The 27,113-nt window shown below is 35.4% G+C and overlaps 1 protein-coding gene and 1 pseudogene across 9 annotated transcripts in view; both read left to right on the top strand.

The window, feature by feature from the left end:
• Positions 1–27,113, top strand: part of NLGN1 (neuroligin 1) — an 890,617-nt gene that overhangs the window by 413,641 nt on the left and 449,863 nt on the right. The window lies entirely within an intron of this gene.
• LOC115856807 (mesoderm-specific transcript homolog protein pseudogene) lies at positions 21,531–23,567 on the top strand (annotated as a pseudogene).

Genomic DNA, 27,113 nt, shown 5'->3' with positions numbered 1-27,113 from the left:
ATGTTGAAAATAAAGCATGTAGAGGGACGGATTTTTAAGCTATGTGCACATTCTGTAAGTAAGTTTTCTAATTGGATATTTGTTTTGTATGAGAAAACTACTAGTTATCTTATTTTGCTGACCCATTATTTTTATAGGCAAACGGAATCAGAGAGTTTGGATTAAAAAAAACAAAAGCCTCTCTGTGGCTGGCCCAGTTCATCTGCTATTCTTAAGAGGAAAGGATAATACACTTAGTTTTTTGTGTTTTTTTTTAAATGGTATCATATGATCAAGAACCCAAATTTGTTTCTGTCTATTATTCTCTTAAAAAGATCAACTTGCTATATTATCTTTTTTTCTTTTTTCAGTTCTCGTTGCTCCAGTCTTTACATAGAAGTAAAAAATCTGCTCTTTTTCTGAAGTAGAATTAAAATTGGGTAACTACAATTTAATGTCATGTCAGTTAACTGTACATGATTTCTATATGACTCAGTAGATGTCAATGGAAATTCTTGATTGTATTAAACTGAGTAAACCCTAATTAAAAATATCTTCACATTATTTTGAAGTTGTATATATACATGTACTTTTTCAGGTTAAAAAAATGATCTGTTAGTCTAGTTTTGAATCTTGCAAAGGTTATGGAGCTATTCTCCTAAATGTTCCTTTTGTAAAACTCCCTATCTAGCACTTACTGCTTCTAGCCCAGCTGCCCAAAAGAATTATAATGCAATTGATATATGTAATTTTAAATTTTAGAGTAGCCACACTAAAGGAAAGAAACAAATAAAATTAATTTAAAAAATTTTATTTCATTCAACTTAATATTTTATTCAACCAAAATATAATCATTTCTAGATTGAATCAACATGAAATTCTTAATGGACATTATGTATTTTTTCTGTTTTGCAATAAGGTGTATATTTTAAACTTACAGAATGTCTCAATTCGTATGCTTATTTCCAACAGATAAAGTAAAATGTAGTTCTACCAAAATAATACAGTTGAGTTTAACAGAAAACAGCATTTGACGCTGCTTTGTTTTTAAAATTAAACAAAAATTTTAAATGTAGTTCTGTAACACAAAGCACATTTTAAGTGCTCAATAGTTGCATGTGGATAGTGACTACCATACTGGGCACCATTTATTCTAGACCTGGGTTCCCCAAACCCGGGTCGCAGACCAGTAGTGGTCCTCAGCCTGTTAGGAACCAGGCGGCAGAGCAGGAGGTGAGCAGCGGGCTGAGGGAAGCTTCATCTGGCGCTGCCCATCACTCCCCATCGCTCACATTACTGCCTGAACCATCCCCCATCCCCACAAAACCGGCCCCTGGTGCCAAAAATGTTGGGGACCGCTGCTCTAGACTGCTGTTTCTTAACTTTTTTGATTATACTCACCTGTTGGGATACACTTTTGAAGTAAGAACCCTCAGTTCATGAATATATTTGTAAATTATATACATATATTATGGTACTAATATATTATCTATATTATAAAAATACATAGAAAACAGAAGTTTTAAAGATGAAATATCATTTTAAAACAATGGTTATTTTATCTTACTCATTTTTTTTAACATCTTTATTGGATTATAATTGCTTTACAATGGCATTAGTTTCTGCTTTATAACAAATTGAATCAGCTATACATATATCCCCATATCTCCTCCCTCTTGCATCTCCCTCCCTATTCCACCCCTCTAGGTGGTCACAAAGCACTGAGCTGATCTCCCTGTGCAATGTGGCTGCTTCCCACTAGCTATCTATTTTACATTTGGTACTGTATATATGTCCATGCCACTCTCTCACTTCATCCCAGCTTACCCTCACCTCACACCAGTCAGAATGGCCATCAAAAAATATACAAACAATAAATGCTGGAGAGGGTGTGAAGAGAAGGGAACCCTCTTGCCTTGTTGGTGGGAATGTAAATTGATACAGTCACTATGGAGAACAGTATGGAGGTTCCTTAAAAAACTAAAAATAGAACTATCTTACTCATTTTTAAGCACATTTAAAGCCATGTGCTTTAAAAGCATTGCTCTGTTTAAGATATTAGTTTCATGTTTTGTCATCCAGATATTCAGAAGACTGTTTCTAAGATCAGTCTAATGTTTAGTTTTAATGGCAGTTAGGGTTGAAAAAGATGATTCACAAAGACACCAAAGTACATTTAAGGAGCAGTTCATTACTAATCATAGTATATTTAAATCCATATAATGTCTTGATAGTTCTGAAGGCTGAATTCTTGTTAGATAGGATTAGACTGTCATGGTTTCTGCCTTGGAATGTAGTTGGCTACAAGCTCACTCTTAACAGAAAAATAAAAGTGTCATTTTGTGTCTTATTGGTACTTGTAACACCTTCAATCTGTGGGTTTATTGCAGGAATCCTTTGAAGCCACTTGCCCCCCCCCCCCCGTGAGTGCTAGTTTTGTTAAAATTAGATAACATAAACAATAAATCTACCTAACTGGGCTCATGTAATGTGCAGTATGCCTTAGAACAATGAAATTAACAAGGACATAAAAGGCTGCTAGGCAATGTCCTCCCTGCCCTCAGGAGTTGTCATGCACTGTATATGACATGTGTATGTGACATGTGCACATAAATGGTGTGTTTGATTTACATACCCAAGGAAGGCTTCAGTGTCATTTTATATATTAGAAAAGTTAGATTTCTTTTTTTCTTTATGGTAGATAAATATAAATATATGTTTTGCTATTTTCTTCTTCCACTCCTTTGAATCACATCATGACTCCCTTGGGAAAGCACTTACCATTATGAAGACTACTGATCTAAGTTTAAATGTTCCTTATCATAAGGAGTATGATTCAGTGACATTATGTACAGATATTATGATTTGAGGATTTTTCTCATTGATCATTGGTAGTAGTTTCAATATATCAAATATAAGTAACTAGAAATATCTTTCATTGTCTAACATTGAACACCATGATATTATTAAAGCAGGCTAGAAATTTTATATGGGCTCTTTCAACTTTGTGAAAGTTGAAAAAACTCCATCCAACATCTCACAGCCTAAAGTGGGCCCAAAAATCCACTTAATCCTCCTCAAACTGTTCCCAGGAGAAGAGCACAGAAAACTGTGCCAGCCAATGAACAAATGTAAGAGTGGAGGAATTAAGATCTCTATTTTTAAAATATTCCTCATATCACTCACTTCATAAGAATTCAAATTAGGCTTTATTACATTTCAGATTATGATACTCTGCTAAAAGGGATTGAGAAAGCTTTTTAGCAAAAAAAAAAAAACTTTTTTAAAGGATGTTTTAAAGTGTTGGAAGTATGATTTTCATTTATTTTTCACTTATTTGCAAATGCCATTATGATAATGAGCACTTACAAAGATCCTTTTTCATATTTCATGGTGGGAAAAAACATAAGCATATATCATTTTTCAAAACTTTCAACTTGATTGTGTTTTGTATATCCTTTGCTTGGCTTGCTATATTTGTAGTGGCTAATATCAGTAAAATGTATTCTATTATTTAATATTTTCCTTTCTTTCCTATTTCCCCCAAATATAAGGCCTTTTATTAGTCAAAAAATAATTGGTGTTTATACCTTGCTCTCCAAACTCAAGAACTTTCTGGCCAAATTTGTTGGATGCTCATCTCCATGTAACATGATCTTTGCCTACATGGTGCTTGATATGCTCTTTTCCACTAATGAGAAGTAGATCTAAGAGGATTAGATCAAAGGAATGATAAAATTGAAATCACCATATGCTTCCTTTTGATTATTCAAATTATCAAATTATTTGATTGGTCCTATTATTTCAGATTCTAAAATACTTGAGGTTTCCCAAGTGAAATATTACTCATCTTCTGCTCTAAGATATTTTCTCTCAGATAGCTAAGAAGGAGCCTAATCCTAAATTGTGATTTTGGTTCATATTGTAGAGCAAATTACAGTGCATTTTGAGTCAAAGCTCTGATGGAAATAGGCAAGGTTAAGCCACCTCACTGAAAATGGACACTCATCTCCTACTTTTCTTATGTAGTTGCACCCATGAGACATACTTATTCAAGAAGCTGACAAATTTATGCAATTTAATTCCAGAGTGCTTTTTATAACAAAGAGTGCATTGACTATTGACTGTGTGTGTGTGTGTGTTTAAATAGGAGGATGTTTCTCTATTAGTCAGAATAGGCTAAGTTTTGCTGCAGCAATAAAAACAAAATATCCGTGGCTTAATATGACAAACTATTTTTTTCTTGCTCACTCAAATTCTTTTGGAGATACAGGCAACTCTGTTGATCGTCTGTCCTCTGTGTGACATTTCTATAACTCAGATTGTCTTGATCTTGACCTGTGTCTCTGCCATCGCAATACATGGCCTCCTTGTTTCCTGAGGCAGAGGAAGATCACAGAATTTCACATAGCTTTTCATTGCCTCAGTTCAAAGTAACTGATGGCGTTGGCCACAACAAGTGATATGCCTCCAACTAACTGCAAGAGTACACATAGGGAAGCAATAGAACATGTTATTACTATTTCAGCCATGATGCTTTAGTCATTTAAGGCAACACTTAAACATTGTGTGTCTGATTTCTCAGAGATTCATTCTAAGGTTCTGTCTGAATACTTTTCCTTAAAAAGCCAGTTTGCAGTGTTTTGAAAATAAGGGCTTCTGGTGAAGATATTGATAATGATTAATTCATTTGAAAAACAATAATTAAACGGTTAATTTATCCTAAGCTAGATATTGGGGATACAAAGAAGAGTGAAACATAATCTTTCTGCTCTTAAGAAGCTTACTGATTTGTGAAAAAGATACTTAAACGTATACATTTTGAGTTCTCTCACTTATTCAACAAGTATTTATTTATCACCAGTTAAGTGCCAGGTCCTATAATAGGAATCAGGACAAAGTTTCTGGTTCATAGTGATTATATTCTACATGAGGGTAAAGAGAGTATATAAGAAATCTAATAAAAACAAAAAAAGTTATATCAGAGAGTAGTAAGTACTGCAAGGAAGAGTAAAACATTATGATGCTCAGAGATGAAGCTAAAAAATCTACTTTAGATTAGGTGATCAGAAAAGACTGCCCAAGGTGGGGCCCTTCCTGCTGAGACCTGAGGAGCCATCCATTCCAAGATGGAGGGACACAGCATTATGGGGAAAGACCAGGAAGGACCAAGTTTCTTAAATTGTGATTAGTTAGACTAGAGAAAACAGACCAGTGGCGCTACAGCACAACATATCAGGAGTAGTGTGATAGGGATTGAATCTGGAGAGGGAGGCAAAATGTAGATTACATAGGGTCTGTATAATGAGATGAGCATTCTAGTGAAGCAATGTAAATAAGCTTATGCTATTTAGGGGCACCAAATTGGACCTATTATCTTACAGCAGGGCAGGGATCAATGAGAAAAACTGCTTGGGGAGAAAGGGTGCCTGAGCTGGATTTTAAAGAATGAATATGAATCAGCTGGCCCAGAACAGTTGAGGGTCAGCACATGCAGGGAATGTTAAGCTGTACATTATTATTAGAGCTGAAAATGAGAGGAAGGGAATTGTAAATATATATCTGACTGTGCCGAGAATTTGCAGGCATGGACAGCAAAGGGAAAGCACCTTAAGCCATTTTATTTTTGTGGGCCCCACAAAAAATATCAGAAAAAATTGCACCATTTCTCACATTAACATTTTGCTTATCTAAAGAAAACAAAATTAAAGGACGTTTTATAGTTTTCATAATCGTGAGTTCGCTAAAATCATTCCTATGATTGAAGCTTCTTCATTATATGTATATATAATGGCATGATTTGTGTTGCTGTCATGTTATGTAGACACTTATTTAAACACGTTAATTTTGACATTGCAGGTTTCTTTCTGTAGTGTGAATTCTGTCATGTTTTTCAGGACTTCAACTATTTTAAAGGCCCTTCAAAAGCTTAGGAGATTTAAAAACCTAGGCTGAGGGTATATGTCCAGAAGTAGGGATCTCTTTCTATGTGATAAAGACAGGTGATTCCAGGTAGTAAGAGTCCTTCAACATTCATCCAACTAATATTCACAGTCTACTCTACCACGCTAGATGCTGTTTTAGGTACTGGGGACACAACAGCAAACAAGAGAAAAAATTCTCTTCCTTGTGCCTCATATTCAAATGAGAAGAGAAAAGCAATAAACAAAAATAAGTAAAATACAGAGTATGTTATGATAGTGATAGGTGCTGAGGAGAAAAACACATCATAGAAGGTAGATGGTAAATTTGCAAAAGGAGTAGTGAATTTTAATAGGGTGGCCAGAGAAGGCTTTGAATAAAGCCTGAGAGTCTGTACCAATAGATATCTGAGGAAGAGGGTTTTAAGCAGAGGGAAAAGCAAAAAGCAAAGGAACTGAGCTGAGAGAGGGACTATGTGTATTCAAGAAACAGCAACTCAGCCTACAGATAAGTCAGATAGGCCCTGAGGACTCTGCAGATGATGCAGAGTTGCCTTTGGAGGGAGTGTGGCTTCTTTTTTTTCTTTCCCTGAGTAATATGGAAAGGCTTTGAATGGTTTTGAGCAGTAATACCATGACCTGAATTACTTTTTAACTGTGATCTTTTGGCTTCTGTGTTGAGAATAGGTTGGAGGCGAGCAAGAGTGTATGAAGGGCGATTAGGTGGGAGGCTACCATGATTATCCAGGCAAAATATGATGGTAGCTCAGACCAAAGTGGTAAGTGTAGAGGTGGTAGAAGTGGCTGGATTCTGAGTGTTTTGAAGATAGAGCTGATAGGATTTGAAGGATGGACTTACAAAGTCAAGAATGGTTCTAAAGTTTTTGTCCTTAGCCACTGCAAGAGGGAGCTTCCATATCCTGAGAAGAGGATGGGGGGAGGAACAACTTTGCAGTGGTGAGGCAGGAGCTCAGGTCTGGATATCAAATTGGAAATGCCTATTAGGTATTAAAGTGGAGGTTTCTACTTGGTAATTGGATATACAAGTCTGGAGTTTAGGGGAGAGGTCCAACGAGAAAGAAAAACTGGGAAAATTAGTGGTTTTTCATAATCCAAATAATCATGACTTTCGGGGTTTGGATTCTTTTGTAGGGTTTACCTGATTTGTTTCCTCAAATCTGTTTCATTCAGATTTTTATGTTTTTCTTCTGCCCTCTTGTATTCTAACAGTTAACATGCAGCCCATCTTATTTAATACTTGGCCTCGAGCATAGTCGTATATCTAATGGTCTTAAACATCATCTGTGATGTTTTCTTCTTATCTACAGCATATAGGTAATTGATCCCAAGATCCCCTGCTGAGTGGCCATAATATTATTTTCAAGATGAGTTTTATCAGGTTATAGAATAACTGGAGTTGGGGTTTGTACATATATGTATTATATATGTGAATGTGTACATATATATAATATGTATGTATGTATGTATATGAATATATATATTCAATCAGTTTATCAATATGTTTCCATGTGTTTAGCCTATGTTTTTATTTTTACTTGGACTTATCTGAGCATGTTAAAGAGATACCTATTTAATATAGTAAGCTATGCATACAGCCCAACCTGTCCCATCAAGATTTATAATTCTCTAATTTCATAGGTCAGTTAATAGGATTCCCATTCAGCTCCCAGGCTGTCATAACTTGTGACATTCAAGTATATGTTTCGGTATGGTTTTAGCCAAGGGAAGTCATGTAGCCAGTGAAGCAGAGAGAGGAAAGAAGATTGCCATACTTGAATCTGTACCATCAAAATGACAAAATGGGTCTATCTGTAATAAACAATAAGTTAGTGCTTGATATGCCAACAGCGTCAACTGTAATGCACAACAGGCAAGTTATTTATGAAGTGAGCCTCTTGAAAATATATAGCTCTTATAATATGAATCTCATTTCTGTGTTCCTTCCAACAATATAGTGTGGCATTATCCATCTATTTAGAACACATGGTTGCTTTATTATTTTTTAAAAAAATATGATGACACCATAGAGCTAGGAAATATCGAAGAAATTCAATCATGTAACGAATGGAACCCAACTATTTTTAAAAATGTTGTGATATTTAGCTTTTTTAAAATTTAGGAAAAAATAAAATATAATTTTCTAGAACACAAAGCAGGCTGTGCTAGTGTTAGGCATGTATTGTTAACCAAAAGGGGAGAGGCTTCTCGATAAAAGATCTGTTTAGTTTGCAACTGATAGTCAATAAAATTTTCTTTCTGGAGTGATCATTTAAATTTGCAACAGTAAAACTTAGGCCCAAATGTTTTCGTTGGGAACACATTTCATTGTCAATAATCTAAGTCAGTGGGTTATTCATTTTAATAGAGATGTAGTATATATTGAACAATATACATGTTATTATTATATGCAATTAATATAGATAATAATATAGTCAATATTGCATGTACACACACACATTCTTTTATCTATGTCTTCTCTATCTCCAAAATGATTTAAAACAGCATTTGGCTACCACAGATACATAAAAAATTTTTAATATTGAATTACAGTCATGAGTCACAATCCAAGAATACTAGATGTTTCCTTCCGGGAAGAAAAAAAGAAGTGGTCATCTGTCTTTCTCACCTTGAAAATGAGAAACTTAGAATTGGAGAATGAATATAACTCCATAGACTAAAGGATGTTAGAAAAATAATAGATTTACATATCACTGACATTTATGAATTGTTTTCACAGTTCTTTTCTCATTTGATCCTCATAAGATCTCTGTAAAGTTGGCAAGGCACGTATTAATAATTCCAGTTTGTATGTGGGACGTGTGAGGCTCAGTGATGTGAGTAAGGATGGCACTGCTGATAGGTTTGCATGCCAGAGCTGGAACTTGCAACCAGGTATCCTCACTCAGGATAAAACGTAAATTCAAAATGGTTAAGATAAATCTGTAATATAAATCTACAGCATCATGACTATAGGGGCTATTAAAGACACTAGAATGTTTTGAAGTACAGTCCTAACTTTATAATGCCTAATATATCGTCTCAACCATTATGACAATTCTATAATGACGTGAGTCCTATAATGTTATTGTAAGTAAGACGTATATTGGAATTTTGAAGTGTTATTCATACTATGAAGTTAACTATTCTTCGAGGTTACCACCACATTACTACAACTGCTGTTTCTATTATTACTACAACTAATACTATAGTAGTAATAATCATAATACCAGTAAAAACAATATTAATGATAGTTTATTCATTTATAGACCTTACTGTATATACAAGTTGGAGGATTTTATAAATTTATTTTTTAAAGAAAAAAGTATAAAGTCCTGACAACATATTCTCACCGATGGAACAATATAAACTTGGGGAAATAATTGTGGTTTCATGGAATTTTCTTTAGCAACTTCTTCCAGGCAATTTAAATTTAACTGACTTTGTTAATTTCATATTTTAATGTGGTATTATGATTCATGAAAGAACTTTCTAGACTTTTGAGACTCTATTACTGAAAAAGAAAAGTTTTCAGACCCCTATTACTATGCCTGTATCATAATTTTTCTATTCAGACAGTGTGGTACAATCCATTAGTGGCATCAAAAGTTAGAACAATATAGCATTTTCTATAACTTCAACTTAAAATGAGCATTTCTGGTTGGGATTTTTTTCTAAGGCTGTCAACAAAATGATAATACTCACATGGGGAAGTGGATATAGAATATATAATTACTTGCTAAATTGATCTCAAGGCCCCTATATTGATCTACTAGGTAACACGGTAGTCATTTTTGAAAATCACTGTAATATGTGTTACGAAAATCATCTGAAATATACTTACATAATAGATGTTAATATCTCCTTTGGAACTTTTGCATCCCTTTTACATGTTAACACAATGGACTAAATAATTCTAAAATTGTATGTTGAGGAAACAGTTTTGTTCTTTTTCCCCAAACTATGCATGAAAATGACAAGAAATAGGAAATTCAGCGTACTCCATTTTCATTCTTAATTCTCCTCCTTGCCTTCAAGACAAAAATGAGGATTTTTTTAAGTTCTTAATGCATATAAAATTAAATAAAACCATACATATACTTTAGGGTAACATTTGAATGTGTTTATCTATATTTAAATGTGCTCGTCATAGAAACTATAGAATAAAGGAAAATCTGCTTTAGGACAGTAAACATAGACAAGTCCCCCTTCTTTATGAGACAACCTGAATTTTAAAAGAACGTCTGCTGTAAACGTATCTGAAGACTCTGAAAAGCCTTTTGTTCCATAATGATATTCATTAATGTACAATATGTTGAGCAAAAGGAATAGCTGTCACCTGAGGTAGACGCTGAGTATGTGAGTCTTAGCATGGAAGTGCAAACTCAGTGACACACTGAACATTCAAATTCAAATGCACTGTATGTTCTCATTTGTATCCGTATATTAAAGTGCTAATTAACTCTTTCTACTGCAGAGTATTTAGCATATTTAGTAGTTATACATTTAAGTTATTTTTCTTTTTAACTGTGGTAAATCAAAAATAAGTAAATAAATAAAACAATAACTAGCCAAAATGTATGTGTGTGGCTATTAGGTTCTGTGCAGAGGAGGTCGGTGGGAAGGGGTGGAGATTATGCAACTCTAGACAATGGGTAATCCTGAAATTTTTATATAATTTCAAGTCATTAAATAATCAACTTGTATTTTTGAAGGAGCTTTATTGAGGTGTAATCGATATACTAAAAACTGGGCATATTTAATGTAGATAACTCATTGAGTTTGGACATATGCATGTACCCACTAAACCATCACCACAACCAAGGTATCAGTCAAGGTATCAAGCCATCACCTCCAAAAGTTTCCTTGTCTCTCCTTATTGTTATTGTTTGTGGTAAGAACTCTTAAAATAAGACTCTCCTCTTAAAAATTTTTTAATTGCATAATATACTACTGTTGACTATAGACACTACACTGTACCACAGATATCTAAAACTAATTCATCTTGCATAAGTGAAACTTTATACCAATTGAAACAACTCCCCATCCTCCTCTTCCCCCAGTCCCTCGTGATACTATTCTGTTCTGTTTCTGAGTTTGTCTCTTTTAGGCATTTCATATAAATGGAATCATATAGTAGTTGTTCTTCTGTGATTGATTTATTTCACTTGACATAATGTCCTCCAGGTTCATCAGTATTGTCATAAATGATAGGATTTATTTTCTTTTTTAAGGCTGAATAATATTCCATTAAATATATATACCACATTTTCTTGTTGTTTTTTTTTTTTTTGCGGTACACGGGCCTCTCACTGTGGTGGCCTCTCCTGTTGCGGAGCACAGGCTCCGGACGCGCAGGCTCAGCGGCCATGGCTCATGGGCCCAGGCGCTTCGCGGCATGTGAGATCTTCCCGGACCGGGGCACGAACCTGTGTCCCCTGCATCGGCAGACGGACTCTCAACCACTGCGCCACCAGGGAAGCCCGTATACCACATTTTATTTATCCACTTACCTGTTGATGGACATTTAGGTGGCTTCCATAACTTGGCTGTTGTGAATAGTGCTTCACTGAAAACTTGTGTTTTTGAAATTTTACAAATGGCACACTTACAGTTGAAAAAAAAAAAACTAGTCTTACTTTGATTGGACAGAATAGGAAATAGTGCTGTGCAGGTAAGTGACAGGAAGTAATGGAGGAACTGAGTCTAGAACCAGATTTTTTGATCCCCAAGTCAAGGCTTGTTCTTTTACATTGTGCCTGGTTAACCTGAGAATTTTGTTTAGTGTGAACAGTTGAAATTGCATACCACCTGGTCAACTTGCTATTTTGACAAGGAAAAATTGATAACCGGCTATATAAGAATGTTTTATTTGTATCAGTTTTAACATCAGATTTGGCCAAATTTGTAGCCTTGTAAATAAGTATGACCCCCTAATTTTGGATAATTTACATTTAGCATATTTGGGATACTTTAAGTGTATCAGATTTTGTTCAACCAACTGCACATTTATGACATTTTATTTTGAAAGTTAACTTTTAGCCTTTACATTATGGTTTGTTCAATTACTGATTCAGGTTATCACACTTACCAAGTGAAAATTTTCTTAGTAATTTTGTATACCTTGAGAAGTTAAGTTCTTCTTTAGTATGATAAATAACTTTTGCCAACCCTAGTCTTAAAGTCATTCCACTAGAATGTATGTTTAATATGAACTGGGGATTTGTCTGCCTGATTCAATGCTGGATTCCCAGCCCTAAATCCCTGCCTGTCACAAAGAGCCTTTCAAGAAATCTTTGTTGAATGAATGAATGATTCATTGCTGCTTTTCTATAGAACTTGTTTTAAAAAAAAGTAGATAATGATGTTGGTGGAGTTTCAGAATATTTCCAAGAACTTCTGAATTGCTTAGAGAGAGAATAAAAAAATTGGGACTTACGATTGCTGAGGCAATGGATTCTATACTCATAGAGTGAAATTGTCTCTATGTTTGGAATCCTGAGAGTGCGAATAAAAATATGATGTGCAAGCAGTCGAGGTTGACTGATGCTTCACATGAAAAGTCTTACTGACATTGAGCTATAGTTTTCTTCTGCATATATTCATCCAGTTCAAGATGTTAGAGTGTATGAATTATTTTTATTCAGGAAATAGGTTTTCTTGGTTTAATTTAATATTATCAAGAACGAAAGTTTGAAGAGAAAATTAGACCCTCACACTACTGTTTCTTTAACTCCTTGAATTAGATAACTACTTTTTCTTTAGAGATTAGGATACAAGCCAGTAATGTATTTCACCTTTGGTTAATGTGAGTAAAAGAAAACAATCCACCAACCTTTTCTTAAATCATTGAACTTAAATCATGTAACACAATAGCTATCGCCCTGTCATTTTTTAATTTTTTTTAGTTTCAAGTGAAACTTGGATTTAGAGTGTTTACCTATTATATAAAATTGTCGTGTTTTTTTTTTCTTTTTTTTTGCTGTGTGGGGGCCTCTCACTGTTGTGGCCTCTCCCGTTGCGGAGCACAGGCTCCGGAAGCTCAGGCTCAGTGGCCATGGCTCACAAGCCCAGCCGCTCCGCGGCACGTGGGATCTTCCCGGATCGGGGCATGAACCCGCGTCCCCTGCATCGGCAGGCGGACTCTCAAGCACTGCGCCACCAGGGAAGCCCGAAATTGTCGTATTTTTAAACAGTGAGTTTTTACCCAGTGTTGAGCTAGGTCAAGTCATCAGCATGATGAGACCCTGAAGACCCTCTGAGGGGCTCTAAAAACTGTGTGCTTTTTTTTTTTTTATTGTGGTAAGATGATTTAACATGAGATCTACCCTCTTAACAAATGTTTCAGGCTATGCGGATAATGCTTAAATCATCCAAACAAGTGTGGCAGTCAGAGAGGAAATGTGTTATTACGGATGTACCTAATAGCCCTGTTATTGTTGTTCCCTCTTAACTGATAAAGCAAATGAGGCACAGAAAAATACAACTTGAAATAGTTACACTGCTAGTAAGTGGTTTCTGTGGACACTGGAACCCAGAGACAACCTGAGGCAGAGATTCCAGCCTAGCTACTGTGCTGTTTTACAAATGAAAACCTGGGTAAGGGTATATTTTATACTTAATTTGACAGACAAATTAAGATTAGAAATTTAGTGATGGTTTTTGAGGTAAAAAGATATGCTTGGACTGTGATTAACAAAATAACAGAGATAATAAGTATGTATATAATGGTGGGAGACTATAAAGAGGATATCACATACCTACACAGCAAGGAGGGTTGCACTATAAATGTGAGCATGAAAAGAAAGAGGATTTGTTGTTGTTGTTGTTTGTGAGAGACATTGTAGGACACCTCATGAATGGATGCAGGAAGGAGGAGTCAAAGGTGAAACTATGGGGCTTCCCTGGTGGCGCAGTGGTTGAGAGTCCGCCTGCCGATGCAGGGGACGCGGGTTCGTGCCTGGTCCGGGAGGATCCCACGTGCCGCGGAGCGGCTGGGCCCGTGAGCCATGGCCGCTGAGCCTGCGCGTCCGGAGCCTGTGCTCTGCAACGGGAGAGGCCACAGCAGTGAGAGGCCCGCGTACCGCAAAAAAAAAAAAAAGGTGAAACTATGTTTTTGATATTCCCTACCCAGTTTTTAATACTCTCACAACCTGACTTCAACTTACCTGTACAACTTCATTTCTTCCAGCATCTCTGTGAATATTATAGCTGTCAGCCCACTCTAAGAATTACAACACACAGATCATTTTGCACTGTGAGCATAGACGCTACTAGCTTTATAATAATTATTCCTACTTTTTTTCTCACTGTCTAAGTAAATCTAAAGTTTTTGGAAAAATTTAAACACTCTACCAAATTAACTGTCTTCATATTTGTTCCACATGTATATATCCCAAATCAAATACCAGTCAAATGTGGTAAAATTGTTTGTTGTATTATTGTAAATGGATCATTATTTTCAGTGTATACATTTTCCCAAATATAGATCATCTGGTATGACTTCATCCCACCCCTCTTAAATGAGAGTATATTTATCCGTTAAGGCAGCTTTAGAAAAATTTTGAGTCTAGCACCTAAAGTAGATGAAATTGGAGAATTGTCTTGGCATTCACAAACTACATGGGATAAGAGAAAGTTGTTCGGGGGATGGAGGATGAGTTCAGTCTTTTACATGTTTGCTGATTTAAGTTTGTAGTGAGATAGCAAGGTGGAGATGCCCAATGAGCAATAGCAAACACTGATCAGTAGGTCTGGAGGGACCTGTTGTTGGAGATGGACGTTTGGATGGTATCCATAGAGGGCATAGGTGAAGTCTTGGGTGCAAATGAAATGACTAAAGGAGAAATATTGGATGGCAAAATGTGTTGAAGGTAGAAACCTTGGGTAATTTCTACATAGAAGAAATCACAACGAAGAAGATGGATCAGCATAAGTAAGAAAAAACACAGAAGTGAAAGGAGATCCAAAGGATGAAGTATGATGAAAAGGAATGGTTAGTTCTCCAAGAAGGCAATGGAGAAATGCTGGTGACTTTGGTGGTCATGCGTGACATTGGGGAACATTGTTTTTATAGAATGATAGGGCCAGAATTCAAATGGCAAATGGTTAAGGAACCTGTGTTTAGCTGGGGTTGAGGTGGCAGTGAGGTAGCCCTTTTAGATTGCTCTATCAAGAACTCTGGTAATGAAGGAAAGTAAGACAGAGGGAGTGTTATGAGGGGAAAGTAGAGTGGAGGGAAGTGCTGTATTTATTTTGTTTTCATATATTGATGGAGTGTGTGAGTTTGGTTGCATGTGGGTAGGTATGTTTGGAAGGGTGGTCCTAAGGAAAATTAAATGTGAAAACATTTCTAAGGAAAAATTAAATATGCAAACAAAAGCTGTGGAGAATAATACTTTGTTAAGGGGATGCAAATTTGATGCAATAAGTTCTTGAAACACGAGGGAGGGGCTGAGGTATTAAGTTTTCTGTAAATTTAACAGCTGAGTAAGAAAAGTTTTCAATTTGTTTCATCTGCTTCTACATTTAAATTTCTTGAGTTAGGCTGTAAATATTGGAAGGAAGGAACAGTGAATAATAATGTTTTTCATTGTTTCATTATAGACATTAACAGAGTAAGCATAGTTCTAAACTTATTTGGCATGATTATTCAACATTTGCACTCATTTGACAACTTTTATTGAGTGTCTAGTTTGGTTTACACACTATACCAGAAAAGACAAAAACAACACAGAGTTGCTGCCAAGTTCAAGGAGTTCACAGTTCAGTAGTTTAAAATGACCAACCGTTATAAAGCAAAGAAGATTATGACATAAGAATAAAGACATTATCTTACGATCTGTGGAAATTCTTTGAACTGGCAAAATACCATGCATTTAAGATGGTATCTCTAGGGAGGAAAAGGGTTTGGGGAAAAAGCCACTGGATTATGTGAAAAGGAGTTTCTCGGTGATCTTAAAAGATAGTGATTTCCATAAAGGTAGCTCACTCTTCATTTTGTTAATTCCATACTCCCACCATCCTGCTGATGTTAGTTGAACAAATTCTAATATATTAACAGACATATCATTATTTATGGTAGAACAAATATAATTTTGAAGTAGTCATGTAAAATGAGTCTGTGCCTTAATGGGCAAACCCTGCAATTTTATTACAGTATCAATACATAATAGGGCGTGCTTTATTGGGCCTTCACTATATGGCTGGTGTGCTGTGAGTTGTAAGGCCAAATCCTATCCACTTTCTACTGTAGAACATCTAGGCTAATGATCTTCTATAAACAAAAGCAAAGAAACAAAATAAACCAGAACACATACACACACACACACACACACACACACACACAGACACACACAGACACACAGACACACACACACCCTGGAATTATAATGAGAAATTTATATTGTTAAAAATCTACTCTTTTCAGATATTTCTTTAGGATTCAGTAATATTCATGATAGATAGATAGATAGATAGGGATATAGGAATTAATCCAGGAGCAACTTAATAGGGAAAAAAGAATGTTAAAAGTGAAAGGGATTTAAATAGTATCTAGTCCAACTCTTTCTTTATAGGTTAAAAATTGAGGTGAGGTATTAGAAGAAAACATAGGGCTGAATCTAGTTCTCTTTACTCTCATTTTAAATTTTAATTTAAAATGTTTTGATATCATAGTATTTAACACTTTGTCCTATAACCATTTGTTTAGTCATCTATTTATCACTCACCACTGGGATGGTAATTTTCTTGATAGGCAAGAGCTATACTTTGCTAGTTTGTGTCCCAGGTACAAGTACAGCTCCTAGAACATAAAAGATATTTTAAAATATTAGTTTGAAAATATTAGTAGGAACGAATGAATGAGCCATCTTATCTAAGATGCATATTTATAAATCCTCCACTCAGGACTCCATCCAGTGTTACTGAATGAAGCCTCATTGAACAGAAAAACCTGCCCACACTCTGTTAGATCCTCTGGCTTACTAGGGTACACTCTCAGCAGATAACAGGAGACCCAGGGCTCAGTGCTTTCATATAAAGTAAACTGGCCCTGGTATTTCAGGGACATTTCTAAGCAATTTAGAATGGAAGTTAGAAACAGATCTGGAGATTACCTGGAGTGTCTGGGATGAGAGAAGATGGGAGGAGGATAGGATGGACCCAAGCTGGGGAAATCCTCATTCAGATCCCACCAAAATTGCAAGTTTCTTAATCCTCTGGATGCTACAACCATGACTCTTGACCTGGAAAGATGGGGAATCTGATTTCACTGTGTGCCATCCCCTCCCATTTCCACAAATGAATTGAACCAGAGAGAATCCTGCTGGGGAGAGAATGATGATATTTTACTGAGGAGGAAATTAAGACATGGGAAGATTAACTCATTTGCTCAAGGGTAAGATGAATTACGTTTGCTCACAGTATTACACCTAACTGATACTCCCCTTCCACGTCTTAGTATCACTGGACTCAAACCGATATCACTCACCTTAAGGATGGTAATTTTCTTGATGGTCATGAGCTATGCCATCTGTGAGTCTGAGTTACTAAATTAAATGGAAGCTTTTCTTTTAATATCCATGTGAATGGTGGACAGACATTGCCCTTATGTCTAAATGAATCAAGAACCACTCTAATACATATCTCCCAGAAGCATTAATAGTCTAAAAAAATTTTAGAACCTTCCTTTGTAGTCAACATTTGTTTCTTTCCTACTGCTCCATGAGTGCACAAGAAAGGAAAATGTTAAACTGCCTCTGATGCTTAATAATATTCCAAAGTAGTTGTCTTAAAAAGTATATTAAAGGTGACTCTCTTACATGTCTTCCTTTACCTGATTAAATGTTTAAAGAACAACAGTTTGAAATGATGAACTTGCAAAAGACAGTTAAATATGTTCTTGTTTAAAAAAAAAAAACACTGCAATGAGAAGATTGTTTAAAACGTATCTTGGGATTGCATTCTGAGATGACAACTGATGAATAGCTTTGTTTTGCTCTTTTTTTGCCAGAAAGCTTTTTATACATTACTTAGATCTCTCAATGCATTTTTCTCACATCTCAAAGATGGTATGGTTTTTATATTACTTACAAAATGCAAATCAAACACAAAGGGAAAACAGACATTTTGATCAAATCCTCAATTCTTCAAATAAATGTTTCTAACAATGACTGTTACCAGCTATATTAGAAATGTTAGCTTTAAAGACAGTGGTTTATTCTGAAGAGAAGTTTTTAAAAAGCTATATTATTGTATTACTTTAGGCACTCCTAAAAAGTGTATTCATTATAAAATTATTTTCTAAGTATGTAGAGAAAAAGATAAAACTTCTTTATATTATGAAATTCATTCACTTTCACCTTTTCCTACCTGTATTTCTCTAAAATACAGCCTTGGCTGCATGGGAACATTTTTATAAATAATAATAAAGTGAACCATACTAATTATTCCCCTTAAGAATAATTATTTTCATTCAACCAATAATATAATAGGAGAAAAGCTTACATTCACTGCTATGTACTTGTATAAGTCAAGAAACATTTATTGAAGATTTGAAACAGGTTAGGTGATTATAGTGTCAAAGAGATGAATAAAAGTTATTCAGTAAACAAAAACTTTCTGTTCTCAAGAAGCTTACCGTCTAATGAAAGGAGTAAGTAACAAACAAGTATATTAAATTTCCCTCTACTGAACGTTTACTCTATGCCAGACATCTTGTTAATGGCAGGGCATGATTTTTCAAGCCCTATTACCTGGACTCAGATAAAAATTCGCCAATTACTAGCTGTGAGACCTTGAGCATGTTACTTAACCCCTTTTTCCTTTTCTGTAAAATAGTGATAATTGTAATACCTGATGTTGTTATGATAGTTTAATAAACTGATAAGTGTAAAAATCCTGGAAGAGTGCTTGGCACACAGTAAGCATGAAATCAATATTAGCTATTAGTAACTTGAATCCTCATTCCACATTTATGAGGTAGGTGTTGTAATCTCTGACAGACAGAGAACCTTAGAGACATCAAGTCTTCCCAAAGTTGTACCCTAGAGAGGACAGAGCCATGAGTTAGTCCCGTGTCAGCTCACCAGACTCCCAATTCCACTGGTCTTCACAATGGTTTTCAAATTAATTTTAACGATTAGAAACCTTCAAGTCATGTATCTCACAGGGTAGTAACAGTATAAAGCTATATATTTTATTTCTATTGCAAATGTCATCTTTGTGAATGCTAAAATATCTTACTCTTTCACTGCTTTTAGCATTAAAATATAGAAATGTATACATTTCTACATATATTTGTATGTATAAATATATGTATATATTTTATATAAATATATATATAAAATGCCATTTTCCTCTGAACTGCTAAGAAAAGGAAGATGTGAAATAAGCAATAGCTCTTCTAGAATATTGACCTGCATTTATTGAAGTATACACAGTCACCTTCCAATTTGGAATACTTTGTTGATTTTCTCAGCTAATTTTTCTTCTATTTTTAATAGATATTTCATTTAATTTTTATGTGAATTGTTTTACCTCCTATTGGGTTTTAATGAGATGTGAAGTATTTTATTTTCCAGCTGTTATAGAATTAAATAGTATCTATTGACATTAAAAATTAGCTATAATTACCTGCAATAGATGTATTTTTAAACCACCCATAAAGAACAGAAAAGCTGTTTTCTAGGCATAAAGAAAGTGTGTTGGGGAAGGGTGGGTGAGTGGCAAGTTGCACATGAGATGAGAAACCAGTTGAAGGGTTCACAACCTCCTAAAAATGCAGGAGGGACATAGGATATTTCTAATCATTTTATGTACAGCTTATCAGCAACTCTTCCTGGACTACAGATGATTTTTTTTGAAATACTATATAAGCTTTACAGTAAGTAACGTATAATTAAAAGATCATTTTTTTCCATGGGGGGAAGGGTTATATTTTTTCCTTCAACTTGATATTGTTTTGTTTGAATTACTCTATATGTGGTTCCAGATAAATATGTGCTTAATTTTAGTTCACATTGATTAGTCACTTTTCTAAGGCTCTACTGAGCTTTATAGACATTAAGGGAAAAAAGGACAAATTCGATCTCTAGTTGACTCCATGTGTTGTCACTCAGCCATCTAAAATACCATAAGACCAATTAGGCAAAGCAAGAGACTGCAGAGTGCAGTGGCTCCTTCATCTGAATATGTCTGACAACCTACAAACATTAGAAGGGTTCACGTTACTAGAAGCTTGTTTGAAAATTCATACTGTTTTGGACTTCACTGGTGGCACAGTGGTTAAGAATCCGCCTGCCAATGCAAGGGACACGGGTTCGAACCCTGGTCCAGGAGGGTCCTGCATGCTGCGGAGCAGCTAAGCCTGTGCGCCACAACGGTTGAGCCTGCTCTCTAGAGCCCGCCAGCCACAACTACTGAGCCCGCGTGCCACAACTACTGAAACCCTCACGCCTAGAGCCCGTGCTCCTCAACAGGAGAAGCCACCGCAATGAGAAGCCCGCGCACCACAACAAAGAGTAGCCCCCACTCGCCACAACTAGAGAAAGCCTGCGTGCAACAACGAAGACCCACCGCAGCCGAAAATAAAATAAATAAATAAGCAAACAAATTTTTAAAAAAAGAAAAAAGAAAATTCATACTATTTTATTAATACAAAACCTGTGGTGTGCAAAATGTTAAGTACTTCTTAGGATTCGTAATTCAGCATGAATTAGGTATGAATTCCATGCTGTCTTAAAATACTGCTTTAAGCCAATGCTAATTACTTGTCCTTAGTCAAGCACTTTAGGGCAGTGTTGGGAACATGGGAAGCAAACTGTGTGATACAGTAAAAAGGGTACTGATTAGGAAATTGTCCCTGCTTTGGCGTTAGCCTCTAATGTGGATTTTGGTAACTCATCTCAACTACCTGAGGCTCCCTCTTCATATATAGTATTATGACAGATGATTAAACCAGATGATTTCTATGTTCCTCTACTGTGATGCAATTCTCAGATCCCATGACTATGGAAAATTTTCCATTCAATAAATAGATGTGTTCATAGTTCATTGATATAACCAAGTACATTTGAGCTCAAATGTAAGAGTCATATATACTAAAATGAAATATATTTACCTAAGCATAATGTTTTCTCTATATTAATGTATTTGTTTTAATTACACACACACACACACACACACACACATTTCTTCATATAAGTGTAATACTTCCTGCAGAAAACTCAAGTAATACAGAAAAAAATATAATGAAGGGTGTAAAAAGCCCTAAAGTCTTACTGCTCATAGACAGCCAGTAAAAATAGTTTTGTGAACAACTTTCCAAACATTAATGCTTGCATTAATGCATTAATCCTTACAGACTAAGGTAATGTAAAATTTTATATAAACTGCATTTTATACATATAAATCTGTATATGTATATATTTATATATTTTTCTATTTAGCAATATAGCCAGACATCTCTCAATGATAATGACCATACTTATTAATGATGACATGCAATAACATATAATAATTACACAAGGTGATCCTCTTAGGTCCCCGGGGGGCAAGTTCTCATCTTAAGAATCACCGTGTTAATGCGCAACCGGGTCCCCAAACATGGAGTCTTGTAGCCCAGGTCTTACCTGAATCAGGATGAGGGAGTGGTGGGTCCAGGTGGGGCTGTTGGCTGTGCCCCTGCTTGCAGCCTATCTGCACATCCCGCCCCCCCAGCTTTCCCCTGCTCTTCACTCATGGAAGTCATCAGGCAAATTTTTTACCTACAAGGGACTGCGTATCTTCTACCAAGACTCTGTGGGTGTGGTTGGAAGTCCAGAGATAGTTGTGCTTTTACACGGCTTTCCAACATCCAGCTATGACTGGTACAAGATTTGGGAAGGTCTGACCCTCAGGTTTCATCGAGTGATTGCCCTTGATTTCCTAGGCTTTGGCTTCAGTGACAAACCGAGACCACATCACTATTCCATATTCGAGCAGGCCAGCATTGTGGAAGCTCTTTTGCGGCATCTGGGGCTCCAGAACCGTAGGATCAACCTGTTGTCTCACGACTATGGGGATATCGTTGCTCAGGAGCTGCTCTATAGGTTCAAGCAGAATCGATCTGGTCGGCTTACCATCAAGAGTCTCTGTCTGTCGAATGGAGGTATATTTCCTGAGACTCACCGTCCTCTCCTTCTCCAAAAGCTTCTCAAAGATGGAGGCATGCTGTCACCCATCCTCACGCGACTGATGAACTTCTTCGTATTCTCTCGAGGTCTCACCCCGGTCTTTGGGCCATACACCCGACCCTCTGAGAGTGAACTGTGGGACATGTGGGCAGGGATACGCAACAATGACGGGAACTTGGTTATTGACAGTCTCTTGCAGTACATCAATCAAAGGAAGAAGTTTAGAAGACGCTGGGTGGGAGCTCTTGCCTCTGTATCTATTCCCATTCATTTTATCTATGGGCCACTGGATCCAGTGAATCCCTATCCAGAGTTTTTGGAGCTGTACAGGAAAACGCTGCCGCAGTCCACAGTGTCGATTCTGGATGACCACATTAGCCACTATCCACAGCTAGAGGATCCCATGGACTTCTTGAATGCATATATGGGCTTCATCAACTCCTTCTGAGCTGGAAAGAGTAGCTTCCCTGTATTACCTCCCCTATTCCCTTATCTGTTGTGTATTCCACTTAGCAAGAAACGCCCAAAAGAGGTCCTGGCCACCAAACACTATTCTCTCACAAAAGTCCACCTGACTCACACTGGTGAACAGCATATAGTAAAAAGCCAGCAGAAGCTCTAAGGGTGACCTTCTAATAGTCCACCTCCCATTCCTTTGACATCTGATCAAGTGTGTGGACTTGCCTTTGTGTTATTAGGAAATTCTGATGGGCACTACTACTCACTGATGCAGAAAGACAGACAGACAGACATTCTTTTGCATAAAAGTCTTTGAAACACTTCTATGGACTTTTCTGAAATATTTAGAAATGCTAATTTCTGGCCCTGGTTGGAATTATCTAAAGGTGCCACCTTCACCTCGCCTTGAATGGCTTTAATTCTCTAAGTGGCACAGCTTCAAGTGAGAATGAGTCTCCCTTGTCATAACTTTGGATTTAATTTCATTAGCTGCTTCTAACTGTAGTCATTTTGTTAGACTTTGGTTTCAATAACACAGTATTCTAAGTATACTTTAAGACTATGATTTACCTACACGTATTATGTATGTATTTTATAAGGACACTAAACCAGCAGACAGTTACTCTAGCAGAGTAGTTTAACCTTATTAAACATGTTTCATTTCTGAGTAAATTGAAGTAAAGCCAAGCTATTTACAGAATTTCCTAAAATCACAGAACATTAAGGACAGTAGTCTCTGTGCCAGAGATTTACTGTTATTTGCTGTTAGAACTGGTCTTTCCAGCTAATAACAGTCGGACTCGTCATACCTCAGTGCTTAGAAGCATGTCCCTCCTGAGCCAGAGTGGAGAGGAGGGGATCGTTGTACAGTCCAAGTTACCAGGCTGAATATATACTGATTGCTTAACTTCTCGTTGGTTGTCCCAGAGAGGGTTCCTCATGTAGCTCAGCAATTCCTGTACTTTACAGACGGGAAGGTTCTAGAAACTTTAAGAACAGAGTCTGAAAGTTCTATGAGCAAATGGTGCTGAATACTTTTTTTTTTAAGCCACAGTTTCATTGTCTTAGTTAAAACAGGATTATTAAGTGGTGATTTTAAATTCTTTTTTTTTATTAGCAACTTCAAGTATAACAACTGGAATAAGTGTTTATTTTCTATTAATAAAAATGAATTTTGACAAAAAAAAAAAGAATCACCGTGTTATAATTTCTGGGTTATGCTTAGATTTTCCTCACCAAATGATTAGAAACATGTTTATTCTTACTTTCTTCTAGTACTTCCTTTGTGGGAATTTAAAAAATATATTTAATTCTTGACTCTGTCTGGAATTTAGTATAAAGAATGAGGTAAAGACACACATCCCTGTTTGATGGCCATTTCTCTACTCTTTTGGTTGAAACAAATATTTTCCTTACTAACTTTAAATAATTTTGTGAAGTACACATTAAGAATTTTATATTTACTTGGGTCTATTTCTAGACTCTCTTTACTCTTCTATTTGTCTTTTAATCTTTTATGTTGCTTATATCATGGCATTTTTACTTAGCTTTATAATATGGTTTAATATTTGATGGGTCAAGATCACTTCACACACATTCATTACTTTTTTGTTCATTATTTTCCTATGTTCACAAATTTATTTTCTGACAAATTTTAGAACATTTCATCAAATTTAACTTCCTGAAATTCATTATAGGGTTGTAATTATTCTGTAGTGAATATATAAATTAATTTAATGAAGATAATCGCTTTTTACAATGTCAAGTCATTCATTTTCAAGAATAAGGTCTCTTCTATTTTCAGGTCTCTGATGTTTATTTCAATAGACACATATATTTAGGCCATATAAGTTTGTGATTATATGTATTCCTTGATTTTTCAGGGTTTTGTAAAGGTACATTTGAGACAAGTTTTTTAAACTGTATTTTACAAATGATTACTGTTCTGAAGTGATTCCTAAACATCCAGCTTAAAGAATGATTTTTATACTTTCTAATAAGTTTTCTAATAACTTAAATTTTCCAACAACCAAGATATTTGAAAATATTAATAATGTTATCTCTAGCTTTCCATACACATTAACTGAATGAGGACTAGATCCAGGTTTGGTTGCTAACAATATTATCCCCTTCATTAACAATGCCAGGCACCTGGAAGATGCTCAATAAATAACTGTGAGTGTGTTAAAGATTTTTATCTCGTGGTTCTAGCTTAGGATTTAAATAAGAGAAGGAGCAACCTTCATTTTGCCTAATTTCAAGAATGCTTCAAGAATTCTACCATTAAACCAGACTTGGTCTTTTGATCAGAGTCACAACATACTCATGTTAAAATGTTAAAGAACTACTCATCCATTTCTTATACGCTAAGAGTCTTATTAAAATAGACTTAAAATTTTTATCAAATGCCGTTTGATATCATTTGGCACTTTTTCCTTTCACCTATCAATATGGTAAATTAGAGTGTTTCCAGTTTATACGGGGCCTAAAACGTATACAATTTAAAGGACTCTCTTTAAGAAAGGAATACAGAATTATGAATGCCTAGTTGAGTCTGCAAGTGAATAATTGTTTAGGATGGAAAAAGAAAAGCTGCCATGGAAGAGTTCCCTAGGAATAAAAGGTACTGAATCTAAAGCTTTATCAAATTCATGTTGTCGTGAATTACAGAGAATTTCTAATATTTAACTAACCTTGGGTTTCTGAGCTGAACCCTATTTGGTCATGACATAATTCATTAAATATCTTGTTTACTTCTATTTGTTATTAATATATTTGTAGGGGTATTTTTGCATTAAGATTCATGTAAAATTGTGAATCAGTGACGTTTATTTTGTAAAAACAAATGAGAAACATCCTTTCCTTTCCTTTCTCTGTAGATTTTATATTCCAGTGGAGCTTAATGCTCTTGTTTAAATTATAAGTCTTTTATATTCTTGAAATTATCAATAACAACTTGATGAGTTGTTTTTAATCTCATCAAGCTGATACTGATAGAGCATAAATGCAAAGATGTTTCCAGTTAGTCTCAAGTGAGTTTATTTGTGATCTTCCAATCTTCCTATATTATTGCTATTTTAATATAATTGCTGATCAGAAATTTAGGAGAAATACACTGAATCTTCCACACCTTTATACCCATATCTTGTTCACCTTGCATACTGTTCTATCTTTAAGACACAGCCACAATCACATGTAACCTGCTTCATTAGTCATCTCCTTAGATGTCTTCCCAGATATTAACTGTAGGTTGTCAGCATGGTGGTGCTGCCACAGAAAGAATAGCAACAAATGATACCTTTCCTTACTAAGCTTGGCAGGTAGTCAATTATTTGTGAGATGGAGAAATACTTCTCTCTCTTAATGTTCCTATTGCTGATGCTTTTGGGGCTTAAAGAATTAAGTTTAAGTATGAACCAATAAAATAGTTTCAGCACATCTGAAAAGTCAGGAAACAGTATGAACTGAATTTTATACAACGTTGGTTACATTTTTAAATAATATCCTTAATAACTTTTTCTTCTAAACTCAGTCCCTTTTACAGAGGAAGTACTTTTGTAAGTAAAGCGGTAGATCCAACATTAAATCCAATCTAAAATAAGTATAACAAATACACTACAGAGCGTCCCAAAAGTCTAACACCGAGAAAATTGCATATTTACACTGCAGCATGCTCGGTGGCTGAATTTCACAAATGGATTGAATTATACACTAACACATCAACTATTTCTTGTATGTGTCTACTAAGTGCATTTTGACTGAGTCTTTGTACTGAATACATGTCTTTTAAAAAAAAATTTTTTTTTTATTTGGACCATTTTTAAAGTCTTTATTGAATCTGTTACAATATTGCTTCTGTTTTATGTTTTTGTTTTTTGGCCCCGAGGCATGTGGGATCTTAGCTCCCTGGCCAGGGATCGAACCCACACCCCCTCTTTTGATAAACTGATACAATCTTTAAAACTTGCATTACTTAACAAAGACAGATTGTGTTTAAGCTTCATGTTTTCTGCAGATTTTTCCTGTGCCTTAAGAAATTTCACGATTTTAAACATCAAAATAAATCAACCCAATAGTGTGTTAGGAACTCAGGGTCAGCAATAACGGTGATAGTATCTTTTCTGAGTTTTAATTAAAATTATTGTGATAATCATTTTACAAGTTAGTTACCAAAATGAATATACTTTTGATGGTGATGTACCTTGTTTTATATAATTGATATATTACACCCCAAATATTTTTATTCATTATATGTAAAAATACTATATCTTTAATGTATTTATAAATGCTATTTGTAAACACTGATCAAACACTTCAGAAATGTGAAAAAACAAAGCAGGTAACTTTTTACCATTTACCAAATGTCCAGGTTCTCATTTTATCACTTTTATGCTGTAGAATTTTGTTAGTTTTTTTTAATTTTTAAGCAAAATGCACCTTTAATATAGGGAAAAAAACCTTTTTTTCCCAAATAATTCAAATATCCATTTTCCTTTGCAAAGTACACCAGTATAGATTTTTTTAAAATGTTAGCTACTTGGGAACTCATTTTAATTAAAGT

The sequence above is a fragment of the Globicephala melas genome, chromosome 4 (assembly GCF_963455315.2).
Source record: "Globicephala melas chromosome 4, mGloMel1.2, whole genome shotgun sequence".
In the NCBI taxonomy this organism is placed as follows: Eukaryota; Metazoa; Chordata; class Mammalia; order Artiodactyla; family Delphinidae; genus Globicephala; species Globicephala melas.
This window is presented reverse-complemented; position numbering and strand designations above follow the sequence as displayed.